General features: G+C 44.3%; 1 protein-coding gene and 1 pseudogene across 2 annotated transcripts in view; one reads left to right on the forward strand and one right to left on the reverse strand.

Moving 5' to 3' along the window:
* The window catches only part of Tbc1d31 (TBC1 domain family, member 31), a 79382-nt gene that overhangs the window by 5530 nt on the left and 61537 nt on the right, over positions 1 to 12315 (forward strand). The window lies entirely within an intron of this gene.
* Rpl37a-ps14 (ribosomal protein L37A, pseudogene 14) lies at positions 4508 to 6667 on the reverse strand (annotated as a pseudogene).

Raw genomic sequence — 12315 nt, forward strand, 5'->3', positions numbered from 1 at the left:
GAGGTAAGCTTGTCACCTTTGCCTTCACTCCTTAAGACAATAATTAATTAATTAATAACGCAGTGAAGATGTTCTGCCTCCATCTCCACACATTTTCTTAAACCTTCCAGCTCCTCGAGACCCTCAATCCCAAGTCCCACAGCTCAAATCCATCACCCTGTCTCAAAAAACATCAACAAAAACCTGATATAGCTGATTGTTTGCTATCAAGAGCTTATGTAATACTTAAGCCATGATCTACTAAAGCCAATGGTGGTACACATTCACTTGTTTATTTAACAATGTTTTGTTCAAAGTGTGCTGTGTACCAAGCACTCCTCCAGCTAGTTAACCCTTGCCGGTTACCTCCGCCCCTTTGGAGCTTACTTTCCACAGCAGGCAGAGAGGCCATTGAAAGGCACAAGCAATGTGTAATAGGTGAGGAGCTGAATAATGCTGAGGAAAAGACCAACAGGAGGAAGCTTGTGCTGGTCAGGAAAGGCCTCAGTGAGACCTCTAGAGCCACGGAGGGGCTCTAGATGGTTAAACAACAGACTGGATATTTGGTGGGGAGGTGTACTGGCTAGTTTTGTGTGTCAACTTGACCCAAGCTGGAGTTGTCACAGAGAAAGGAACCTCCCTTGAGAAAATACCTTCATGAGATCCAGCTGTAAGGCATTTCCTCAGTTAGTAATCTAAGGGGAAGGGTCCATTGTGGGTGGTGTCATCCCTGGGCTGGTAGTCCTGGGTTCCATAAGAAAGCAAGCTGAACAAGCCAGGGGAAACAAGCCAGTAAGCAGCATCTTTCCGTGTCTTCTGCATCCACTTCTGCCTCCAGGCTCCTACCATGCGTGAGTTCCCATTCTGACTTCCTTTGTGATGAACAGCAATGTGGAAGTGTACGCTGAATAAACCCTTTCCTCCCCAATTTGCTTCTTGGTCATGATGTTTTGTGCAAGAATAGAAACCCTGACTAAGACAGAAGGGGAAGCTGATGCACTAGGGAGATAGAAAGACCTGTAAGGCATCAGAGAAGGCCCTTAACATGACCAATGTGGCCAAGCACATGAGGAGAGGGAGTAAGAGTCAGGAAGAGCCATGTAGATAGCTCCACAAAAGCATGATATAGATGGATGGATGGATGGATGGATGGATGGATGGATGGACGGACGGACGGACGGACAGACAGACAGATGAAAACTCTGGACATTAGAAACAAAACTGTAACAGTATAAAAAAATACTGTACAAGGAATCAAATATAAGGTAATGTAATGTTGTATTATTTGTAATTGCAACATACTCCACAGAAATGAAATGTGTATATGTAGGAGATAATTGGTCAAACAGACAGTCATATTTGTAAACAAAGAATGAGGGGCACACTATTTTTATGAGTACTTGTGACTGCCAACATCCCTGGGCAAGAGAACGAAGGATGTGAATTACAATATAAAACAGGAGTTTTCAAACAGAGAAGCAGAGGAAAAAAAAGAGTATGTGCCCAGACCAACTTTTTAAAGGGACACAGCTTTCACAGTACTGGAAGGTGCGGTGCAGCTGCTGGTGAGGGAAAGAAGTCACCAGGGTCTCACCCAGCTGTGACCTCTGTGCACTGCAGTGACTAGGGTGGTAAGAGATTGCACCTGGATGTGATAGTGGCAAGACTGTCCAGGGAGTAGCCAACTGTTTCTGACTGGATTTAATGTCCACTCCACAGGAAGAAACACAAGCCTGGTGCTAAGATCTGGCCAAGAATTCCTGTATATATATATAACACTAGTCTGTCTAACTAGAAAACAAGCTCTATGCAAATGAACTTTGTTTCATTCACTACTACAGTCCAATGAGCAGCTCCTTTTCACAGTAGCAGCTCAATGAGCAACTATTAACTGATGAATGGTTATCACCCCATTCAATCAAAGCAGAGCACAGGAAACCTTTGTATCCTAAGAAATCAAACTGTTCAAGGAGAGAGGAAAGAGTAGTGCAAAGAATGTCAGAGAGTTAGGGGGAAATAAGGTCACCAGAGATTTAGTGAACAGAACAAGCCCAGACTCCTTTAGTCACAGGACGTTATTGCTGTTGATGTGCAAACGTTCATATGCCTGACTGGCAAGGCATCTGAGTCCAAAATGCTACATCTGTCGTGTTTGTTTGAAGGCAATCCAAATAGGCTGAGTGCACATTTCGAGAGCTTAGGGATAATTTTACATTTTGTTCATGCTGTCAAAAGCAATAGGGGAAATGTGCTGGAAAGAGGAAGTGTACATACTCAACAGTCAGTGCTGTGCCTGTGTGAGGTTGCAACCCATGGTGTCTCAGAGGGGTTGCAGTTTGATTTGGTTTGCTCTTTGTGAGGCTGTGACCTATGCACTGGGGCCACCGCTCAGTCAGTAGCATCCTTGGGCCACCACAACATCTTTCCCCAGTTATGACAACTGATGTGTTGCAGGTCTTCTCAATACCCTGTGAGTAGATGGGGTAAAATCACCCCTATGAGAAGCTTGCGGTTATGTGTGACACTGATGATGCTTATCTACCCCCTCTTCCTTTTGTAGCTGTATACTTACTCCAGAACACACACACACACACACACACACACACACACACACACACGCCCCTAAGACTGTAAGGGTCCATGATTTGCTGAAGAATGATACCCCAGACTCAAATAGTATATAAATGCAGAGTGTTTTATTCTGTAGAAGTCCAGCACGCTGGGGTCTCCCATTACCAAGACAGAGACAATCAAGTGAGTTCCCAGGCTCTATTTAGAGCACATTAAAGTTCTGGGGTAGATGAACTTTATCTTACCCTATCTCTAGGCATTCCAGAGCCATTGCCAGGGTGTAGAGGCTGGAAACCGTTGTGAAGAAATCCCAGGTAGGTGGCCTTCTCTTGCTCTATCTCTAGGTATTCTGGAACCATTATCAGAGTGTAAAGGCTGGATCTGGGGTTTCTCTATTAGTAATTAACTTGCCTGTGCTTGCCTGGACTTGCCCAGTTCTTAGGCCTAGTCTCCTTACCTGCCAAGGCTGCCTGGAACTAGCCTAGCCTTCTCAAGACAACCCCCCACCCAATACAAGATGATTCATTTCTCTGCATACTCCTTCCAGATGTCCCTCTGGGACTTCCTGCTGACATCTGTGAAAAACTATTATACAAAGAACTTCTAACAAGTTGTTTCTTAGCCAGGCCTGGTGGTTCACATGGGTAATCCTAGTACTTAGGGTGAAGGCACGAGAAACACCCGGAGCTCAAGAGCCTCAGGGATATAGAATAAGAGTCAGGCTCAAAGAAAATGCCTCCAGGATTCCTGCACTTACACAGTTCCTTCCTGTATCAGTTGTGGACTTGAGGACACGCTTCTGTGCCATTCCTATTGTAATGTCCCTCACTTAGAAGCCAGAGTCATACAAAATGGTGAAAGACCCCCATGAAGAGAGAGAGGAGGGATAGAAATGGGTGGGTGAGAAACTATCCCAGATGTTCTAACCCCATCTGAGCTACAAACTAAATGCAACCATGAATGACCAAAGCTGTACCACGTAGACCAGAAGTGTTTGACTGAGGAGAGATACACAAAAGTGTGAGAAATAGGAAATCACTGTTTTTACGACAGTACATTTTGAGGTGGTCTGTTAGACACTAGAAGACAGCTGAATAAAATGACTAAATGGCCAAGTGAGTGAGCTGTGCGCTATCTGAAGTGGCATCAACAAGCTATGACACTCTCTCAGGGATGCCCTGAGTCAATGACTAAACACAGCTGTTACTAAAAACTAAGTAACAAGCTCTCGTTAAAATATAAGTTTAAGATGTAACAAATATGTCTTAGTTTTTAATGCCACATTTTATCATCTGTTAGCTTGTGGTTTTCTATGTCTGACAAACCTTTATTGAAGCTCAACTCTTTAGTCGGGGAGGCCTTTTGGTAGCTTGAAATTGGTCAAGGCAGGAGTATTTACACCACAGAATTGCCAGAATATAAATGCCACAGTTGGGTCTTTTTTTTTTCTTTAGCCCAGCAAGCCAGCTGCTAAACATTTATATGGCACCCTTTTGAGCAGGACTTCCCTAATGCCCATCACCCACACGCATGCCACACACTGTTCTGAATCTCATAGTTCCAGGGTAAGGTACCATTATTATCCTGATTTTTTTTTTTTTTGGTTCTTTTTTTCGGAGCTGGGGACCGAACCCAGGGCCTTGCGCTTCCTAGGCAAGCGCTCTACCACTGAGCTAAATCCCCAACCCCCTTATTATCCTGATTTTTACAGATAAAGTAATCAAGACACAGAGACATTAAATTCTTTGCCCAAAGTAAGAGTCCTTATAAACTTTGGATTCAAAGAACACAGGTAGAGTCCCATGTCTGAGTTTCTAATCCATATTTTCCAAATAATTACTAAAAGAGATGATCACTCTAAGCGTGTTGGTAGACGAACAGATGAGATACTGAATGAGAGGTTTCTACTTAATGTAAACACAAGACTCCATGGTATTTAAAATAAAAGAGCAAGTGATTTTTTTTTTTTGAAACCAGAACATTTATTTTATGACCGATTGAAATCCTCCAGATGATCTGGATGCTACAACAGCTGCCCTCTTGGGTTTAGGTGTTGTTCCTTCACGGAATCCATGTCTGAATCTGCAGCTGACAATCTCTAGGTGCCTCACCCGAGCAGTCCCGGTAGTGTTTGGTCTCTTGACCTTGGCAGCCCAGTTATACTTCCTCTGGTGCTTGGCAGGGTAGCCACGTTTGCCACAGGTCGACTTCTGAAGGTCGTAGGCCTTAGAGCCACAGCAGCGGCACGGCGTGTGCGCGTCTTACTGAGACGCTTTCCAAAGGATGACGCTCCTTCATCATCTTGATTCTACCGTCAAGGCCAAAGAGACGGGAAGAGCCCTAGTGAATTTTTTAAAAGTCCTAAAGAAAAGAAAAATGGTGGAGCCACAGATGCCAGTCAGTGTAAGTCCTATTGGGCGCGCTTACCCTCACTCCTCTGCACAGGGTTCTCTGCAGGGTTAGTTAGGTAGTCTGAGCGGCTGGCGTTGGACATTCCTAAAAAAGACAGTACTTCTAATGTCTGTCGATTTGATCAAATACTTCACTGGATACTCTCTCACTTTCCTCACTAGTGTGTACAGCACTTCCCAAACTCACCAGTACATAAAAACAACAAAAATGAGCCCGGGAGAGAGCGCAGTCTATAAAGTACTTCACTTGCAAGCATGTTGACCTGCTTTCAATCCCCAGGACCCACACGAAAAGCTGACACGGTGATACGTGCTTGTAATCTCAGACCTGGGGAGCGTCAGGCCAAAGAGAGATCCCACATTGAAGAACAGGGTGAACAGTACTGGAGGAGCAATACTTGAGATTGACCTCTCCCCTTCAAGTACATGCACAAGAGAGCATACGCACACGCCCGAACACACGCCCGCACACCCGGACACGGACACAGACGAGGACACGGACACCTCGCTCATAGTTCATCAAAAATAAACTGGGGGGTTGGGGATTTAGCTCAGTGGTAGAGCGTTTGCGTAGCAAGTGCAAGGCCCTGGGTTCGGTCCCCAGCTCCGAAAAAAAAAAAAAAAAAAAAGAATAAACTGAGTTTTACCACTGAAGAAGGCTACATGGAAAAAGAGAGATCCTGAATAGCAGTTGAGATGTGACAACATTGGAGAAGAAGGGTTAGAAACAGCTTTCTTCTAGGTCATCTTTGCGTGGGTGGATGGCTTCTCTGTGTACTCTCCTCCGACTGGGGCACTAGAGCAGTTTCCTGGATAATTAACACTTACCTCAGTCAAAGTATCTTCTTTCCTTACAGCAATTACAGGAGCTTTACTCGTGGTTTACTAGCGTCCTGTTGTGCTTGATTGATGGCTTGCCCTCTGAGCCTGCAGATGCTGTTAGAAGCCTGTGAATCAGGTTAATTATTCCATGCCGTAGGAAATATTCCCAACATCCTCTTTGAAGCCATCGGCCAGGTCTTCAGGTAGAGCTGGTAATACAATGTTGAAGGTTTAGCCTCGACTGAGAGCATTTTCCTGAGCTGCTATACTAATGTCCCCAATAGCACGGTTAAGGCTCCTTTTTCTGTCTATCCTTTAAAAAACCATTCGCCAATACTGGGGAATCATAAAATCATATCTCCCACAAGATGGAGTATTATGCAGTGTGACTAAGAACCGAGTCTTAGACTGGCCTGGCCTTTCAGGACAGCTTTAAGTATGACAGAGGCTGCTAACTCTGTACCTTCCTCCTCTCTCCAGCTCTGTGAAGAGCAGAAATTACAGGCACAGCCCATTCTCTTATGGAATAGAAAACTTCACCCTTCCTTGAGGTCTTTTTAAACACCCCAATCTAAACTAAGCACGGTGGCACACGGCTTTAATCCCAGCACTCCAGAGACAGGGACTGGCAGATTGAGGCCAGTCTGGTCTACAGAGCAAGATCAAGGGCAGCCAGGGCTACTCATAGAAACTCTGCTTTGAAAACCAAACTAAACCAAGAAACAACAAAGAGAAGAGGAAAAAAAAAAAAAAACCCAATCTATGTCAGCAGTCGTCTTCTCGTACGTGGACACGGACTTGCTGCCTGTCACAATCAGCAGCTCGTTTCTGTCCCATCCTGGGATATCGTACACTTTCAGCTGTAAGTGCCAAATCCTTTGCATTCTACATGAAATGCCGCTCTTGCTTGCTTTCATGCATGTTTTATGAGAACACCTAGGCATAAATATTCAATCTCTCTCTCTCTGTTTCTGACTCATATGAAAGAAGTGGGGGAAGTGGCCCATGTCCTGATTTGCCTAGAGTGGCTTCTGCCTCTCTTGTCCCTCTCACAAGGTCACAGAGCTGAGTCATCAGTGGAATGGAAAACATTGCCTGGGTTTGCATTAGCTGGCAGCGCCACACAGACTTTGTCCTGATGAAACAGAACGGCTTCTTTCGAAATGTCAGCCTTCCTACACAATGTATCAGTGTCAGACAGCTTGCCGTGACTTGTTCAGTGACTGCCCTGGCCAACTCCAAATCCATTGGTTCTCATTGGAAATGACAGCCCCTTCCCTCCCCAACCTCAAATTCAAACTTCTTTCTTTTAATTTTGTGCACATGTGTAGGTGTGCACAGGACGTATGCACATGTATGTGTGTGTTCTTTTCACATGCATGAGTGTGTGTGTGGTGTGTGTATATGTGAGCCATAGTGTGTGCATGTAGGCCAGAGGACAACCTCTCAGGTGTCAGTCTTTGCCTTCTACCTTGTTTGGGACAAACTGTTCTTACTGCTCCCTGTACGTGTTTTGGTTACTCTCTTGTCTCCACTCCCATCTCACCACAGCAGTGCAGCAATTACAACTCACACCAGCATGCTCAGCTTCTGGTTTGGTTTGGGGCATCCAAACATGGGTGCTCACACTTGGATAGCAAAAGGTTTACCAGCTGGCCGGTCTGCCCAGTCCAACCCTTAAATTCTTTTAAGTAGCCCTCTCACCTCACCCTCCCCCCAATTTAGTTTGTTTTCTTTTTTAAATTCAGGGTTTTTTTTTAAAGATATATTTGCTGTATGTGAGTACACTGCTACTGTCCTTAGACACACCAGAAGAGGGCATCAGATCCCATTATAGAGGGGAAAGAGATGGAGTTGAGGGTTTATGGGAGGACTAGAGTGCTGGCTGGGTAGGTACGTTTTTACTCATGGGTGTGTAGGCAAGGCTTACTGGCCATGGAGACCCTGGGATCTGCCTGTCTCTACTTCCCCGGCACCAGGATTATAAATGTGTAGCACCATGCCCAACTCAGCACAGCAAGCCCATTACCAGTTGAGCCATCCCCCCAGTTCCATAGGAAAAGGTTTCCTAAAGATGGTTCCCAAAACTCCCTCCAAGTGTGAGTATGGTTGAGGGGTCGTGGCTCTGAAATCCCACTCCATCCACTCCCAAAGCGGAGCGGGCAGGCTCGATGGCTCCCGCAAAGAAGGGTGGCGAGAAGAAGGGCCGTTCTGCCATCAATGAGGTGGTGACCCTAGAATACACCATTGACATTCACAAGCGCATCCATGGAGTGGGCTTCAAGAAGGGTGCTCCTCAGGCACTCAGAGAAGTTCGGAAATTCGCCATGAAGGAGATGGGGACTCCGCATGTGCGCATAGACACCAGGCTCAATAAAGCCGTCTGGGCCAAAGGAATAAGGAATGTTCTGAGTACATTTATCCAGAAAGCGTAACAAGGATGAGGATTCACCAAACAAGCTCTACACACTGGTAACTTACGTGCCTGTTACACATTCAAAAATCTACAGACGGTCAATGTGGATGAGAACTAACCTGCTCAATGTCAAATAAAGTTAAAGAACTGCCAAAAAACAAAACAAAACCAAAAACAACAACAAAAAATCCCTCCAAAGATGAAACGCTGATAGGTTGGTCTTCATTAATATCATCTGTTTGACAAACACTGGTTTGTTTGTTTGTTTTTTTTTTAAGTGGAAATACAAGCTACAGACTAGAAAAGTATTTGCAAAGCAAATGATTGTACAAAGGAAAGCTTGAAGCAAGGATATATGAATGAGTCTCAAAGCCCAATTATATATGAACAACAATGCCAACCAACCAGAGCTTCCAGGGACTAAGCCACTACCCAAAGACTATACATGGACTGACCCTGGGCTCCAACCTCATAGGAGCAATGAATAGCCTAGTAAGAGCACCAGTGGAAGGGGAAGCCCTTGGTCCTGCCAAGATTGAACCCCCAGTGAATGTGATTGTTGGGGGGAGGATGGTAATGGGGGGAGGATGGGGAGGGGAAGCCCATATAGAAGGGAGGGGGAGAGGTTAAGGGGATGTTGGCCCGGAAACTGGGAAAGGGAATAACAATTGAAATGTAAATAAGAAATACCCAAGTTAATAAAGATGGAGAAGGAAAAAAAAGAATTCAAACGGGCTAGAGAGATGGCTCAGTGGTTAAGAGCACTGACTGCTCCTCTAGAGGCCCTGAGTTCAATTCCCAGCAACCACACGGTGGCTCACAACCACCTATAATGGGATCCAGTGCCCTCTTCTGGTGTGTCTGAAGACAGTTATATATAATACTTATATATAAGTACTATAATATATAAGTACTATATATAATAAATAAATCTTTAAAAAAGAATTCAAACAATCCAATTAAGAACACATAAAGGATTTGAACAGATACTTAGCAAGAACACACGTAGAACACAAATGCTTGCATAAAGAGATGCTGTGCCTCGTTTGCCATTTCAGAAGAAGAAATTAAAATCACCATGGATACCATGATATTCCCAGAGTGGACAAAATGACAGAGATTGATTACAAATGAGGAGCACCGGGACTCCTGCTCTGGGGGTTGGGGGGGGCAGTGCACGTGTGCTGCACACATCTGCAGGTCTCCTGAAAAGCTAAACTGATACCTGCCACACGAGGCGATGGCTCCACTCTCAGGAACACCTCCCAGAGAACTAAAAGGAGCATTCATGTAGAGTAAGAAAACCGGGAAACCATGGTAATGTTCCCGAATGGACAGACAGATTATATGGGTATAATGGAACAGTACTTAGCAATGAAGATGATGACTAACTGGTGTCCCAACAAAACAATGACTCTCTTAAGAACAATTTCAAGCTTGTGGTATATAAAAGAATCCAGTTGGAGGGTGAAAGGGAAAGGTGAATAGTGTTAGGGCCAATGCTGGGGTTTAAATCTCAGCCTGTGTATGGACAAAGCACACCAAGCCAACATGGTTCCACGTGGAGAGGGTTTTTTTTTTTTTTAAGATTTATTCATTTATTACATATGAGTACACTGTAGCTGTTTTCAGACACACCAGAAGAAGGAATCAGATCTCTTTACAGATGGTTGTGAGCCACCACGTGGTTGCTGGGAATTGAACTCAGGACCTCTGGAAGAGCAGTCGGGGCTCTTAACTGCTGAGCCATCTCTCCAGCCCATGGACAGGTTTAATGAGAGAAGAGGAGGAGAGGAGAGGAAAGGAGGCCGGCCATGGGCACGTGGAGGGTGGGAGGAGGGGGATAGAGAGAAGGGACAGGAAAGGGGCAAGAGCAGAGAAGAACAAAGAGCAAAGGGAGAGCAAGAGGGAGAGGAGGGGGCAAGCAGCCCCCTTTATAGTCAGGCACAGCTGGCTGTTGCCGGGCAACTGTGGGGCGGAGCATACCTGGCTGTCCCCCCCCCCCGTAGCTGTGGGGGTGGAGCTTAGATAGAATACCAACAAATAGGACTCCATTTATATAAATGTCTAGTAAGTAATTAATGTGAGGAATAGGCAACATCCAGTCGTGTCAGTACACCAAGTAGGATGGGGATAGAAAAAGATCACAAAAAAGAGATAGGAGGGAGTCTTATGGTGACAGATACAGCCATTCTTTTGATTTGGTAGTAGGTTCACGATGAGTACTTATGTCAAACTTATGCAATTATACACTTTATATATATAGTATGTGTCTATCTCTTAGTGACTAATGATCCATAGGATTTTTTTTTTCTGAATCAAAGTATCCTTTGTGGCTCAGAATGGGCTCCAATTTGAAATCATCCAGTCTTAGCCTCCCAAGTGCTAGGACTACAGGTGTGTGTCATGATGCTTGACCAAACACTTCTTTTGTTGTTGCTTTTCTGTTGTTGAAAATCATGGGGCTCAGGAGCAGAAAGATCATAATTCTATTTTGTCTCTCCTCCTACTCCAATTTCCAAGGAAGTAGGGATAATGGTAGTGCTTACCTGTAGCAAATCAAAGGCTTCCCCTTCCCCCACACACCAGTCTTGAAGCTAAGGAGTTTCATCTAAGAATTTTATTCTGGACTATTCTTGTGAACCCTAAAACCAACTGTAAGTGTCCTTAGTAAATGGCAAGTCAAGCTCTGAGACTTAGAGAAAACCTTATTAGGGACACGGGAATTTCAGCTCACAGATAGAGTCAAACAATCTTGCATGCGTGCCCCAAAGGAAACAAGAAAATAGAAGCACGTGTGGGTCAGAAGTGATGATCTACAAGTAAGCAGTTGTAGGAAGCTCCTACTGAAGCTGAGGAAAGGCAAGAGCTGTGTTACAGGTGCTACGTGACTTATTAACAATAAGGTGGAAATACATACATATGCATCTACTACGTCTAGAGCAGAGCCCGAGGGTGTCTGGTGACACATATCTTAAGTCTCAGGAGCAACATTTTCATCAGAGGACTATAGCTCAAAACTGATCAGGAGCAAAAGGTCGTTTTCCTAGGCAATGAGGTGAACTCACATCTTTTTTTTTCCTTAAAAATGTTTATATTCCCTTTTGAAGACCTCATTCAATTTTTACTTTACGATTGTTCGTTTATTTTGATATATGAGAGAAGTACAGAGATATTTGCAACAAGCTTCAGAAGGTGGCTATCCTGGACAAAGAAGACAATCTTTGTTGACAGACTCTATTGACAGGGAATGCTGAGAGAATTAATTTCTGGTCTCTTCATTTGTTTTTTGGTTTTTCCAGACAGGATTTCTTTGAGTAACTCTGGCAGTCCTGGAACTAGTCCTGTAGAACAGGCTAGCCTGAACTCAGAGATCTGCCTGCTTCTGCCTCCCAAGTAATGGGATTGAAAACGTGTGCTACCACTACCTGGCATAATTTCTTTTTTATATACCAAATGTGGGGCAATTTAATTAGAAACTAATTTGCAACCTCATACAGCACTGAAGTGGAGTTAAAAGTATTACCTAAACTGTTTCTCTGTGAATTAAGCGAGTTGGTATGTTAAGCACGCGGATCAGTCACACATTGTAAGCACTAGAGAAACACTAAGTGAATTTTGCTAAGTGAAAAAGATTTCCGATGCCAGTGCAGCTGGTTCTTGACGTTTTTGCTTTTCTAGATTGTGAACAGTGGGCCGGAAACCATAATGTGGGAGCGTCTCGTAAATTTACGCAATTAAAACATGATGAGTGCGGCAAAAACAAAAACAAAACAAAACGGAATTCATTTAGGTCTGTGGGGTTCTGCAGTGCATGTAAGTTCTAGGAAAGGAACTCCTCCAATTCTCAACCAGCTTGCCTTTTGCTTTCTATTAGTTGTTTCTATGAATCTCTTATTTTAAACGCAATATAGAACGAAATGCAGGAAGCAGCAGGCTCTCAGGAGAAAAACACTTTTGATGTCTATTTGATTCTATAGGCGTCTGAGAACTGAAGTCCCAGACTTCAGAAAACTACAACTCCCTGAAGCCTTTGGGTCGCAGGGTTACGAGAGAAACCTCAGGAAAGGGGTGGAGTCTAGAGAGAAGTCGTTGGTCGTTTCCATTATCCTGAGC

This window comes from Rattus norvegicus, chromosome 7, assembly GCF_021556685.1.
Source record: "Rattus norvegicus strain SHRSP/BbbUtx chromosome 7, alternate assembly SHRSP_T2T, whole genome shotgun sequence".
Classification (NCBI taxonomy): Eukaryota; Metazoa; Chordata; class Mammalia; order Rodentia; family Muridae; genus Rattus; species Rattus norvegicus.